At 36.8% G+C, this 15,463-nt stretch overlaps 1 long non-coding RNA gene across 3 annotated transcripts in view; it reads right to left on the bottom strand.

Moving 5' to 3' along the window:
* LOC108641060 overlaps nucleotides 1-14,130 on the bottom strand; it is a 41,810-nt gene extending 27,680 nt beyond the window's left edge. For 2 of the 3 annotated variants that reach the window (XR_001921735.2, XR_001921731.2), the window contains exons 1-2: nucleotides 10,266-10,349; nucleotides 8,729-8,891 (exon numbers count right to left, since the gene is read on the bottom strand). This is a non-coding gene — a long non-coding RNA (uncharacterized LOC108641060). Of the gene's footprint in view, nucleotides 1-8,728; nucleotides 8,892-10,265; nucleotides 10,350-14,004 lie in introns of those variants that run through there. The other variant, XR_001921733.2, reaches the window with a different exon arrangement.
* Nucleotides 14,131-15,463: the final 1,333 nt, after the last annotated feature.

Raw genomic sequence — 15,463 nt, 5'->3', positions numbered from 1 at the left:
TTCAGTGATTAGAAGAAAATCTTTTCTGGTTTAATCAAACTTTTTCCCTAAAAAAGTATAATGGTTCCTAATGAAGGGTGGAACTTACATCACCGTGGCACATACTGGCTTAATTTAATAATAACATATTTTGAAATGCTCTTGTACGTATTTACAAATGAGAAATACCAAAACATGAGGTTTTTCTCCTCAGTGTCTTCCTACAACTATTTTTTTTGGGGGGGGGGTTATTTCTAAACGACAGAGAATAAGTCCTGGCCATAATGATCTCAGGTGACACCATGCCAAATCCTTTCCTGTTCTATCTGAGGTGACATGACAGTACAATACACAGTGAAGCAGAAGTTACCACCATTGTGACCTGATGAAACCTAAAAAGAATGCCTGAGCTTTTATTATATTTTTCTGACTTTTAGCCTTCTTTGAGATAAAAGTAGAATGCTTTGATCCAGCATTTTCATTTGCTGCTATCCAGAGAATAATAGGATTACAAAATTACTCTCTAGAATTTTTCCATAACCCCAACAGACAAAGGTATAAAAAACATACTTTGTGGGCATTTTGATGTACAAGACTTCTATTAAAGCATTTAAATGCACTAAAAAATAAAAGCATTTATATTTCAATTTTTGCATAAATCTATTGTAACTAGGAGAAGAAGTGAGTTTGTTTTAAATCAGAAAACTATAACGGTATTTTAATCTAATATGGACCTTTTTCAAAACCAACTCATATCAATTGAAGGTTGGGACCTTCAGACATTATCCACCACAGTGAACCTACAGGCTTTAATGGGATCATTTGGATAAGATGACCATTTCAAGGTGAACAGTGGTTAAAGGACTGGGTCTCAGATATACGCAATAAAGCTGAGGTACACAAACAGAAGAAATACTGTAGAATAATTTTGTCTTCCTAATATATATGAATATAAAACATTTTTATATTACCTGAAATGTTTTATTTTGCTTATCAATACAGTTGAATGAGAAAATATATTTAGAACCCTTTGTTTCTGACTTCCTTCATACTGTTTTCACACCAATGTAATTTCATATACTTTAACTGTATTACTTTTGTTTATCCTCTTCGCAAACAGTCAGACCTAAACTCTTAATATCCCTCAAAATAAATTGCTCATTATTTTAACACCTTCCTGCAGTCAGAGTTTCTCAGCATGTATCACATTTCTATTTCTTAAGTTACAAATGTAAAGCAGTTGGGGGTCTGGCTGATTTAATGTCCAGATTTGCTTAGAGGAAGCAAAGAGGATTTTATGTTTCTCTGTTCACTGATGATATGTGGTATCTGAACTTGTTCAATTATATTCAGAAGGACTTATCAGGCACCGTTACTGAGAAGAGAAACACAAACTAAGGCCAAGTCTCAAACAAGGTAATCACAGTTACGCTTGTCCTGCTGGAGGACTTTGACCACCCCGACATCTGCTAGGAAGGTAGCACAGAGAGCTGCAGGAGACAGACAATGCAGGAGACTTTCAGAATGCATGGAGGATAACTTCTTGAGCCAGGTAATAGACAGCTCTACCAGAGGGGATGCGATACCTGGTCTGATAGTCACTAGTGTAATTGAGCTAATTGGGAATGTCAAGATTGGAGGTAGCCTGCACTGAGGGGATTGTGCACTGGTGGAGCTTGCAGTCCTGAGGGGTATGGGTCAGGTAAGGAGTAAAGTCAGGCCCCTGAACTTTAGTAAAGCAAATTTCCAGCTCTTCAAGGAGATAGTCAGTAGGATCCCCTGGGAGACTGTCCTCAAGGACAAGGGAGTGGAACAGAGCTAGCAGATCTTTATGGAAGTCTTCCATACAGTGCAAGAACTAGCAATCCCCAGAAGCAAGAAATCAGGCAAGGAAGGTAAGAGACTGGCGTGGCTGAGTAGGGAACTGCTGGTAAAACTAAATGGAAAGAACTAAATGTGCAAGCAGTGGAAATGAGGACAGCAAACCTGAAAGAGTATAGAGATGAAATTTGGTTGTGTAGGGATGGGGTGAGGAAGGCCAAGGTGAAGTTGGAACTGAACCTGGTAAGGGTCACAAAGAATAACAGCAACAGCTTTTACAGGTATGTGAATCAGAAAAGGAAAGTCAAAGAAAGTGTACCCCACCCTAATAAAACAACACTGGTAAACTGGTAGCAATGGATGAGGAGAAGGTTGAGGTACTCAACAATTCTTTGCCTAAGTCTTCAATGGCAGTGCCCCTTCCCATACCTCTTGAGTGGAGGGATAGCAGGATGGGGACTGGGAAAGCAAAGTGCTTCCCATTGTAAGTAAAAATTTGGTTCATGACCAGAGTGTACTTAAGTCTATGGGACCCAATGAGATGCATTCCAGAATCCTGAGGGAACTGGCTAATACAGTTGCCAAGCCACTTTCCATGATATTTGAAAAGTCATGGCAGTCTGGTGAAGTCCCAGGTGACTGGAAAAAGGGAGACATTGTACTCTCTTTAAAAAGGATAAAAAGGAGGACCCTGGTAACTACACTCCTGTCATCCTCACCTCTGTGCCTGGAAGATTACGGAACAGATCCTCCTAGAAGCTACGATAAGGCAAATGGAAGACATGGGGGTGATTCAAGACAGCCAGCACAGCTTTACCAAGGGCAAGTCCTGCCTGACCAACATAGTGACCTTCTATGATGGAGTAACTACGCCAGCGGACAGGGAAAAGGCTACAGATGTCATTTATCTGGACTTCTGTAAAGACTTTCTGTAAAGCCCCCACAACATCTTTATCTCTAAAATGGAGAGATGGATTTGATGGGTGGACTGTTAGACGGATAAGGAAGTGGTTGGGCGGTCGCATCCAGAGGTTAGTGATCAACGGTTCAGAGTCCCAATGGACATCAGTGACAAGTGATATACCTTAGAAGAGGTCTGTACTGGGACCAGTGTTATTTAATGTTATCTTTTCTGACATAGTCAAAGGGATCGGGTGCACCCTCAGGAAATTTTCAGGGATCCTACAAGAAGCACAAAGAGAAATTTTTACAAGGACAGGGAAGAATGGCTTCAGACTGAAAGAGAGTAGGTTTAGATTAGACATTGGGAAGAGATTCTTTACTATGAGGGTGGTGAGGCACTGGAAAAGGTTGGCCAGAGAAGTTGTGGATGGTCCCCTCCCAGGATGTGTTCAAGGCTACACTCTGAGGAGACAGATCTAGTGGATGTCCATGACAGCAGGGTTGGAACTAGATGATCTTTACAGTCCCTTCTGATCCAAACCATTCTACAATTCTATGAAGTTTAAAAAACCCAAAACAACCAACACTCTCCTTTGCTGAACCAGAGCCAATGTGCTCCTGAGAGCAACTCTGAGGCAGCTGGACAGCTGCTCTCCTCAACATGGGCTTGAATACTACTACACAGGCTTGGATTTTAAAATTATGAGTGGGCAATCCAATCCCTGAAAACCGTTACGTGCATACTTAATTTGAGCAAAAGTAATCCTGCTGAATTACTGAATGTTTGGAAAGATGCTAAAACATTTTAATGTTTTAGAAGGTTGAAGGCAAGATGATGAACCACTCAGAAAATTCAGTATTTTATCACCTATTTACAAGATTTTAACAGTATCTTATTTCAAGAGTGAAAACTGAATTATAAATTAAAAAAACTACAGATGAAAAGGCAGGACGGGACATTTGGGGACAGGACAGGACAGGACATTCAGCTGTAAAAACTGAAAATCTCTGTTCTCAACCACTTCACTTGGAAACCTGAAAATAAAAAGCAAACATTTATCTATATCACCTGAAAAATAAGGCTTTTGCATAATTTTGGCATAACACAGCAATTTAACTGATTAAATATGTCACTTGTGTTACACCAAAATCCTGAGAAAGACAAGGCTATATTGTTTGATATTTGACCTGTAAGTTGCGTACTTCCTAATGCTGTAGACCTTCTGGGAAAAAAAAGGAATTATTTTGAATTTCTTAATACGTTTCCATGTGCACAATTCTTCTACAATAGCACCTTCAACTAAGCCAAATGTTTTCTGGATTAAATGAGAGTGAAATGCACCCTTTCTACAATTACAGATCCGTCTTCCTACCATCATGTTCCAAGTTGTCTTCACATGAGCTCAACTTGCTTTTCAGTCTCCTGTCTCCAGGGGCTAAATTAGGAGCCAGGGGAGAGACAGGCAAATATCACTGGAATGATGACATCATAATAATTTCCTTGCTTAGGAAATATAATGAAAAGACACATCCTGAGGTGTATCAGTTATATTTGAAACTGCCTTATTTCAATTTTTTATTTTACTTTATTTACAGAGGTGAGTTCAGTTTTGGGCTGTGTCATAGAATCACAAAATTAGGAGCTTTGCCATCTTTAATTCCCTCTAAGCTGTTAGGGAAAGATAAGCAATTTCACATGATAGCCAGGATTTAAATGATTACAAATGATTACAAATCCAAAACAAATGCAGAACTACCTGCAGCCAGGTAGGCTTAATCCAGGCCAGACATCCTACAAGAGGATCTATGATCAAATAATGGTGCTAGGACATATCCATAAATTCCAACTGTCACCAAAACTTCATGTAAAGTTCTTTCAGAAATAAATGAACTTTTAATAGAATAAATAATGGCTTCGGGATTTAGTTCTATATAGCAGCAACCATTTGAAGCAAGAGAAAAACGTAACAGAAATCTGGAAATCTGCATATTCTCTCCATGGATCTAAATACCATAGGGAAAGTATGTGTTGAAAATCTATGCTGATGTGAAATAATTAACAACACCTATAGCTTTTGAAACACATATAGGACCTTCTCCACATGCAGAATCTCTGCCAGAAGAATCAGTATACACTATGGAACAGAATCTAGTAAGTCTAACAAAGAAAAAAGATTACTGTGTCTGACCTGGTTTAAAAGGATTTTAAGTGCTCTTGCTGGTCACTTAATACTTTGGACTTAGTCTCCCACTGGTGCATTTTTGTCAGCCAAAGGTAGAATGGGAAGTGCATCAGTGTTTAATTCCATTTTGGCCTCTTTGTTCCATCCAAGAGCAGGTTAAGTGCAGCATTGCTTGTACAAGATATATCCATACTTTAGCAATACACCGATGCTATAGTAGATATGGCTGTATGCATAACAGATACACCCATAGTAAAGGAAGATTAGGGAATGATCTTGACTACTAGAATCAAAATCGACCCTACTGCCCAACTGTTGGTTTGCTCTCTGGCTTCTGCTTGGACTCTACACATGGCTCTCTCCAGACCAGTTCATTTAAAGACTCCTTGAAAAAGGAGATGTCACAGCATGAGTTTTGGATCCCTCTGTAGCGCATAAAAATTATCACAATTTCTACCTCATAGATCAGAACATCTTAAAGCGTAAAAACCACATTCACAAAACACCATGGCCAAAGACTGGATTCAAAGTTACTTGAATCAGTGTAGAAATCTTAGATTCCAATAAGCTTTGAAACCAGAAGCCAATCTTGTGTCATTATCTAAGCCTTCTCTAGCTTCTGAAATGGATCTGCGTGAGTGGTATAAACTAAAGGATAAATCATACCCTGCACTACTTGTGCACACTAGGAGAGGGTACCATAATAAAGTGGGAAACCAGTGGCTTTTCCAGAACACTTATCTATCTTCTCCAGTACCAATTCAGTGTGAAGTACGTGACTCCAGCATTGAGTAGAAAGCCATTCTGGAGACAAAATGAACCAGGCAGATAGTCCCAGGGGCATGATTTTAAACAAAGATAGGTTTTGCCAGCCAAACCAAGTGAAGCAAACAAATGAACTCAAACTGACAACCCTCATGACAGTAACTTCTAAGTTTTGAGAGTTAATCATGTTGCATTTTGACAGATTACTGATGAAATCTTTCAGATTTGCCTTGTCAGTCATTTATTAGCAGGCATCTAATGAATAGCATATAAAATAGACTTGTTAAGTATAGTGCCTGCTGACAGTTCAATTTAAAAGTGAAGGGTATAGAAAATTCACTACGGAGCAAGTGTCAGTTTTTCCACAGGAAAAGCCTACTTTGTGTTAACAGTCTGCACAGGTCTGGTAGGGCTATTCTCCATCTGTGTGACCCCAGCTGCCAAAGGGATACTACAACAGTTAGCAAGGAAATGGTCAAGCGCTCAGAGGAGAGACAGGCAAATATCACTGGAATGATGACATCATAATAATTTCCTTGCTTAGGAAATATAATGAAAAGACACATCCTGAGGTGTATCAGTTATATTTGAAACTGCCTTATTTCAATTTTTTATTTTACTTTATTTACAGAGGTGAGTTCAGTTTTGGGCTGTGTCACAGAATCACAAAATATTTTAATTTAGAGGGGACCCAAAAGATCATCAAGTCCAACCCTTAAGTGAATAGCCCATATGATTTACGATATGAATTATTATTCCCATTAATTTATCTTTCTGCCCAAAATAATATAGCATGTAAATAATATAATTTAGCATAAAATTTACAACACAAAATGCGTTTTTACAAAATGTTTCCTAGTGACTTTGGAAACGAAGTCTAACAAAAAACAAAAAGTCCTTGCTGAACATTCAAACCCTTAAGGGAACAGATTAAAGCAGATCCAAAGAAGACTCTATTGATATTTTTTATATTGAAATATTTATCTTCTCATACATAAAAATACAACTTTGCTAAAAAGAGTAAAATAAGACAAACTAACTGAAATGCTGCATAAGACAAAATGACTGAAATGCTGGAAGAGAAGAGCTTATTTTGAGAAATGGATAAAGCACCAATTTTTTTCTTTTTTTTTTTTTGGTGAAGGAACTTTACAGGTCTTCTTGCGCAGTCTTCTAATTTTTTATCTATGTTGATTTAAAAAATGGAAACTCAACTAGTTTTACAACTGTATGTCTCAAACAGGATATCACATTCAGGGACAAGTGAGATAAGAGTAGATAGAGTTTGCTGATGGGCAGGCTAACACTAAGGAACTTTCACCTCTCTGCACCTGGTCTTTTCTATACCTTTTGGTTGTTTACCTGTTACTTGATAAACTTATTATGGTTATGAACTGGGATTTATTGCTGTCCTCCATGATGGCATGAAAGCAGACTGGTGATAGAAGACTAGAAGTAGAATAAAAGTACCTCAACTAAAGTAGGCAAATGAAAAATACAGAAGGCATTTCAGCACAGCTTAACCTAGCCAGAAATACAATAGACCATAAGGAGATGCTCATAAAGAGACACAATCATCATAAAAGCACAATGATGGCCCTTTCATGGTGTTGAATATTTTATTTAATAATCAGCTATATTAAATAGTCTACAGTGGCTTCCTAAGAGGAAGAGCTGAATAGTTTTCAGAAAGTGATAGGAAGATGTGAAGAATACTAATTTTCTGGAAAGCATAATTTTTTGAGAGGTACCTCTTTCATATGAGAAAGAAATAAAGAAAGGAGAAACTTCCTTTCTTGAAGCTTGAGTGGATTCGAAACTACTGTTTCTAATGTCATGTTGGAAGGTTCAACACATGCCTTGATTCTAACAGTGATTCTAGTGGTGATTAGAAATTAATCATTATTAGAAAAATTAATATTAGAAATCTGTTAAAAGGTGCAATAGGTAAAAAAAGCTTCATACTCTGATGCTGTACATGTAGATGTACTCAGGAAACTCTAAATCCAAGTTTAAAAGAGGATTTCTGGCATAAGATGGACTAAAAGTGTATATTTGGCTGTAAATTATTAACCACATTACTTAGAAATAGTACCATTAGAGGAAAACAGCTACACATATGATTCTACATATGCCATTACTACTTCGTTGAGCAGTTCTACCTGGTGTCTGAAAATAATTAGCAGTTTCTTACCCATTCTCATACTGTAAGTAAAACCACTGAGGTGACTCAGGAGACTGAAGGCCTTTCTAGTGGTCTAGGATTCCTTTCTGAAGCTCAGTATGCTTACTAATAGTAGTTACATCCTATTACACATAACATTTTCAATATTGCTAAAATTTATGCATTTAATAAGTGTTAGAAGTAGCAGTGGGGAAGGATATTTTATGTAACTTTAGCCAGAAAGTTATATCTGAAGTTTTAATATAGATTTTTCACTGCAGACACAGGTATATGTTGCATGAAAAACAGACACTGAACAGTAAGGCAAGAAATACTATCTTATACAGAACAGAGAAGTTTCAGCTGTTTCTATGCCCACAGCAGACTAAAATGTGGTCCTCTGAAAAATTACAGATACTAGTACTCCATGACTTTGCAACCTCTACAACCATTATCACCGTGTAGACTGCTGCCAAATTACACTTCCATGTTTAAAATAAGAGTGGCATTTAATATTCACTGGGAAGGATATGACTGAAACATGGCAATTCAACATCATGGATGTTACAACCTCTTTAGATTTAAATATCTTTCTTATATCTCAAGCAGGATAAAAAACTTGGAGAAGTGAGACTGCAGATATTTATTTGTAAAGGACTTGGTGTGCTTCTGAGAATTAGAATTTGGTATCTCAGATCCTGAGGCTACTCTTTTTTCCCCACCCAATCTCTACCTATAGAAAGAGAAAAAAGGTCTTCCTTCATACATCTACAAAAACTAAATGAGGTCATAAGTGTGTCCAATGAAATATGAATTACTTTTAAGAGGTCCCTTAGCACAGAAGCTCATTAATTTAACAAAGGAACCTACAAAAAATCATCCTTCAAAAGGAAGATGTTGGCTCTGACTCTACCTTCAATTCAATGAACTCAGCAACACAACAGCTGCTCCACCAAAAGTCAGAGTGAATGCTGGCCACAGCAAGGTTTCCTGTGATAAACAGTCAAAAGAGTTTTCAGGGACATCTATCTGATGGCTTCGTGCATCTGTGTCTTCTCCAGGACTACCACCTCTGCCTATTGTCAAAAAAGGAAACAGGAAAAGCCCTGTAAAAATCAGTTATTTTCCTGTGAAAAATATCCAAGCCAAACAATCTAATACAAATAAAGTAAACTCTCCAGCATAACTTCAAGCTCATAGAGGCAATTGTTCATATTCTTCACAAACCTATAGGCTGAAAATGAGCAGTTAAGAGGGACATGTACTCAAAGGGGGGAAAAAAGTCCTTTTAAAATGTTTTTGAAAAAGAATACACAATTTAAAATAAAGAAAGAGTCATACCAACTTAATTGTGCATAGAACTATTTGAAACACTTTGGAAATTTCAATATTAAGCATTCACTGATAGCAAATGCTAGAATTATTTCTACCTGGAGGATTTTTTCTTATTAAAAATTAAAATCAGTTCTTTGTAAACTTTCACCATTTGCTTTTACAACCTGTAGACAACAAATTATGCAAATCTGCAGATTTACATCTAATTTAAGTAGTTGCGGTGTAATTTGATTTTAGGAGCTTTCTCTGATAGGTAATAGAATGAATGTGCTGAACTCAGTGTCAACATTGTTTTGGCTGAAAGCTGGACTCAGTGCCATTTCCAGAAAGTTATCTGTGGAGTTGCTGATCTTGGAGAGGATTAGAAGTATACAGAGAACTAAAAAGTAGCTGTATAAATTCCTCAAAAATTATAAAAAAATCCCAGCAAAAATTGCTGTGCTCACAGAGAGATAAAAAGCAAATTGAATGGACATCAGCAGCCAATCTCATATGTATCCAAACACTAATTTAAAAATCCACCAACTTCTCTGCCTGAAGAGGCTGCCAAAGCACGAAATCATTCATTAAAACAAATACTTTAGACAGTTTGATAGCCAGATCTGTCACAGCTTTGACAGTCCAATGACTAAAACAAAAAAGAACAAGAGATATTATATGGCATTTAATCAAACTTACCTAGAGTAAAACACACTTCCCTACTTTGCTACTTTAAAAGGACTACAGGACCCCCAAGATTTTTTACAGCAAACATATTTTTCATCCATAATTTTGTAATTCTGAGGGTCAGATTTTCTGTGAAGTCTTTCCTTCTGCAAATGTTTGTTATACCAGAAAGATCAGACTAAAACTGTCGATTGCTAATGCATTTCAGAAAAGCTAATGAGCTGATGTAGTTGGTGTGGAGGTGGCTGTACCCCATCTCTTCTGAATCAACAGCAGGTCTGAAACTTCTCAACAGACCAGACTGGAGGGTCAGTTAAACCTAGCATAACTTCAGGTTCATAATTTTATGATGGCTACCATTAAAAAAACCCCCATCATACTTCAAATCATTCAAACACATATAAAGATACAGATGTAGTGGAATAGCAGAGTAAATAATTTTTTCTTACTCTCAGTCTGGGATCCCATAGTTGGCAATAATGATAGTTACTGGATATTTTTCAAGACTTTGTCCCAACAGTCTGAAATCCATGTATGTGTGGCACTGAAACACTCCACTTCCCTTCATACTCTGCAAATCCTCTTCCTTACTCCTTCATTCTAGTGTGTATATAGTCACATTATGGTCACGATAGCTCTGTCAGATAGCAGGATTATTTAAGGAAAGTCATAACAGTGTGTCTGCTTTTGTTCAGATTTGTAATCCAGATTTATTTAATTTTTTAGACAAAATATACAAGTACCTAGTTCCCCATTCAGCAGCTTCAGTCATTTGTAGCCAATTGATTCGCTTGTGGATTATACCAAACCACTCAAACAAACAGGGCTTTATAATTTAAAGTATTTTATGTAGATATTACCAAGCAGATAAACACGATGCATTGTTTGTTTCTGGTTTTAGACTTGTCCCTGTCACCTTTCTGGTTTATATGTTTTCTTTCCAACAATGAATTTTAGCTACTATTACCATGTTGGCTGTTATTCATATTTGGTTACCCACGATAAATACTGCTCAACTATACTTCCATGAAGTATAGTTCAAACCCACCCCATGTGGGGTTTGCAACAAAAGCAAAAAATGTTCAGAGAAAAATGATTTAGTCACTACAGCTCCTGGAAGTTGGTCAGCCTTTGCCTGCTGAAAGATTAAAGGAAATGTATCTTGCTCTGAGTAAGGAGTGAGAAAGGAAGAATCTCTCTTAAAAGTCAAACGTTATGTAAACTATGGATCAGCTTGAATAGGGTTTCAAGATGCAGTTTATAGAAGGAACTTGATAGATTTCACATCATTGGCTGAATAATTTATTTTCTGCCAGCCAAAACAATGTTTGTAAACTGTACTGCCTGGTGACTGATGATGCCAAGGGCAAACAATGAACAAAGAATAAGAGAAGAGACAAAAAGAAGCTCTGCTGGCATAATGAGGAGAAACAGTCCTTCATCATCCTATCAGGGCTACGGCTCTGCAAGTTATAAATCACTGTCCTCTGCCTCACAGCCTGGGATAAGCATAGCACAACAAATTCATTAAAGTAAAGCATTCAGAGTGTTGCATGTACTTTTACGTGGTGACAGGTATGTTTTCCTGACAGCTTTACAGAAATACCTCTTTTGCTGGAATGTATCCACGCAGATATAAACTGAGCTGTGTTCATGATATACATTAGTATCTAAGCAACAATAAATGTGAAGCACACTTTATGTGATAGTGTAAATCAGTTTCAATACCATTTTGAACTAAACAGTGCTTTTTCATTGCCTTTATGGCAGACTTGGAAGACAGGAGCACTCTACTGGGTCTCATTTCCTTTTGAATAATTTAAACCAAATGAAGATTGTTTTATGATTTGCTGCAATTTGAATCTCTCAAAGTAAGTTTAATAAGAAAGTTACTGACTTAAATTGTCTGTTTGGCAATCAGGATATTATTAAAACTAAATATAAAAAGGGCTCTGGACTTTCGATTTTTGCTATTAGGAATTAATTTTTCTTTGATGAGATTCACATAACACCACCATTTTAGACAGATAGATAGATACATACATACATACATACATATATATATATACATATTTACACCTAGGACATTTAGTTTTCTCGTGCATGTATTTGATTTAGTCTGAAACAAAAGCCAGAAGAAACTCAGTGTGCAGTATCATAAATCAGTAACACTGATTACTAAATGTCTTCTGTCATTAAGCACTCATAGTAATATTTAAATTCAAATATAAAACTGACAACTCAATTCGTGCTTTCATACGAAAATACATAAATATATTATTTATAATATAGCAATTGAGAGAAAGTTGAGAATAGGTTGTTAAAAATCTCCTATTAAAACCCCAAAGCAATTGGCAAACATATTCTTAGATTTTGGTTTGGAATACAGTGTACTAATATTAACACTTTATACTATGGACATCTCGATAAATACCTGAAAAGCTCTGCTGACCCACTGGAACATGCAGTCATGTAGGCTTCAGGAGCACACACGACAAACTCTGCCAAATCACCCAAAGTTTTAGGAAGATTAGATGGAAAAGATTCAATATCTCATAAGCAATCAATTTTTTACTGCATACTGCATGTCCTTTGGGTAGCTACTTCTTTGTTTAGTTACTTCAATTTTACTTTGCTCTCTCTTTGTTTTAATTGAAATGGAAATAACATTGCTAGTAAACCACTAGCTCTGGGCTTCAGATTACCTGTGTTCCCAGAGGACTTTTGAAATTCAAATATGGGCACTTGTTCTGAAAATCTCTAAATATGGTGTACCAGGGGCCACAAGGTCTGGCACTGAGCTGTTCGCATAGAGAAGACTACAGGACCAAGGTTACATTACATGATGCAAGTGCTTGTGTTAAATGCTATTTCTGAAGGGAGGATGTAAGCCACCAAAATGTACTTACCTACTAAACACTTTTCCCCACTCTGATGAGCCCTCCTCTGAATGAATGGCAGCAACAAAGTGAAGCTTTAGTCCTCAAGTGCAATTAGGTCATAACTGACTAAAATCCTAACGCCTCTACAGACATTTGTTGTGCACAGAGCATAGAAGGGTGCTCTATAGTCAAGCAGAACAAAGAAGCATTAACTCAATCCCTTTCAAACAAAGAAGTAATTTCAGAAAGCAAGTTGGACTTTGTAATGAGTTACTACAAAGGGCAGAGCTCAAAATTCCCCTTGGTGCAATGAAGCCCCATAGGGTCAAATAGTGAGATGGCAAAAATCACTGGATGGGGAGTGGGCAAAAGTGGTGAACACTTACATGGTGAAGGGGGAAGGGAGGAGAGAGAAGAACATCTGTTATCTGCAGGTTCTAAGAAATCTAAACTGCTTAATCACAATCTCTAATATACATGATCACTGTGCTAACTAGTAATCAGAAGGAGGAGAACCGGCGTGGCTGTGTCTCTTTGAATAAACCAGATTTGATCTGGAGAGAAGGACTTAAAGGCACAAAAAACATGTGGAAAAGTTTCAAATGTGGGGAGACTGATGAGATGTTAGTGGTCATCTCACACAGGCTGAAGTAAAATATCCTTAGAGCTTCTGTGAGATAATGTCCAACAGCATAGGATATTTCTATATCACTGCCCCTCTAATCCAAGGATTAGAGACCGGAAATCATGAATTGATTGCAATCATTGCAGAGAAACAGACAACACTTTCATATATTTATGTAAAAAATATTTACTTCCTCAAGACTAGGAGGAGGAAAAACACTTGGAAAGGAAAATTTAAACAGAAAAATGTGTGTGAATCTCAATACAAGCTATTTAGCTTGGGGTATTGGGGTATTATTCTCATAGTTCCCCAAACAAGAAAGGATAAGTACAGCTGAAAGCTCTTCTGGCTCTGTAACAAAATAATGAACAGCAGTTAGAAATACAGTAATCATTTACTGTGAATTGAAAAGAAGAAAAATATTAAAATTAAGAGCAATTAACTATTCTAAAGCATAGAAAAACTGAGAAGGCATGGAAATAAAGGTATGAAAGGAAGCCTTATAAAAGCACTGAGAACCAAAGAAACCTCAACGGTGACTTAGAATTTTTGGAAAGGTGCTAATAATGACAGAGAGCATGATAAATAGTACCAAGTGTCTAAAGTTCAAGAAATGGGATGATAGCTGAAAGCCATATCAAATTTCCCAACCTTACAAGTCTTGTACTATGAAATACTCACCCATGGCCCAGAGCCAGGAGTGCCGTACCTCCTCGCTCTTCCCAGCACAGGAGTTGCAATCCTGTGTCCAGGTATGGGGTTCCCATCATCATGCAAAATCAAGAGGGCGTGGAGGGGTTGTGAGCCTAGTCAGCTGCAGTTTTCTCCCTCCAGGATCCTCTTTCCATGGCTGGAAAATAAAGAAGTGTTTGTGTGATGGAAACAAAACAAGGGGTTGCTTTGTGGTGAGTGGTTTTTGGGTTCATTGTGTTTCTGGTGTAATTTTAGAACAGGGAAAAAAACTTAGGCAATATTCTCATTTTATTAAGATGTTTACATAAATATTGAAGCAGCTCACTAAAGCCAATGGGTCTGTATTGGAATATAACTGCTGTGAGCAGAAAATCATATTAATGGCATGGAGACATCTGCTTATAGAGGTCGCATTAGAAAATTATATATTCGTATAATAAATACATGAGACTGGAGAGCATATTTGAAATACCTTGAAATTGGATAGACTGCTTTCTGCCTACATGAGTGGAATCTAAACTACCAAGCAATCTAGTTGGCCTTTAAGTTGTTGTAAACATCAAGACAGAGCAATACTCTTGCTCTTCAGTGAAAAAATAAAGCTGGCAGGCTAGGACACCACTACCTCATCTGGACTGACTAAGAAATTACTTTTGTAAATATTGTTACTCTTCTCATCTGGAAAAAATGTAAGGGGAGTAAAATATGGTATCTCATTATTCTGGATCATCCAAACATATTTTCATTAAGAATTACCCACATACTTCTTTAGTTTGTGAACAAAACCCTGTTTCAAGAAAGCTGTTTTTTCATTCTTCTCGCCACGGATGAGTTCATCCAGAAAAATTATATGTAATTTTCTGTCTAATAGCTTGCTTTCCAATTATATTTCTGACCCTTCACGGAAAACGATTTTCATTTTTCCTAATATCAAGCAAGTACGAAAGGAAGTGAGGTGATCTCCTTGCCATACAGGGGGTACAGAATTAATGTAACATTCGTTGATCACAAGGAGGATAATCACTAAGCAATACCATATGAACATTTTCACTACCTTTCCTCAAGTAACAATACCCAGTGTTTTACTTATTTTTAAGTATTTATTGTCAAGTTCTGTCTGTGCAAAAAATGATGAAAAAGTAGTATTTTGAAGGATGGATTTCTAATTCCATCAGACAGAAAACAGCAAGGCTTGGGTAAGAATCTGATATTTTCATGGTTTTCTCATAATTCAAGTATATTTAGACAGGAGACCGAAATTAAAGGCAGAGCATTTCATAATCAATATTAATTAAATTTATGAATGAATATTAATTAAAATTAAATACCTATCCACTAACATTAGGGCAACGCTATGATACAAATTGGAAGGTACATTTTTATGCAACAGAAAAAGAAAGAAAATTACTTTTTAAAAGGACTTTAAATACATTTTAAAAATAAATTA

The sequence above is a fragment of the Manacus vitellinus genome, unplaced genomic scaffold (assembly GCF_001715985.3).
Source record: "Manacus vitellinus isolate BGI_N305 unplaced genomic scaffold, ASM171598v3 scaffold_0_pilon, whole genome shotgun sequence".
Taxonomy (NCBI): domain Eukaryota; kingdom Metazoa; phylum Chordata; class Aves; order Passeriformes; family Pipridae; genus Manacus; species Manacus vitellinus.
The sequence above is the reverse complement of the archived record's forward strand: the minus strand, read 5'-3'. Positions and strand labels throughout refer to the sequence as shown.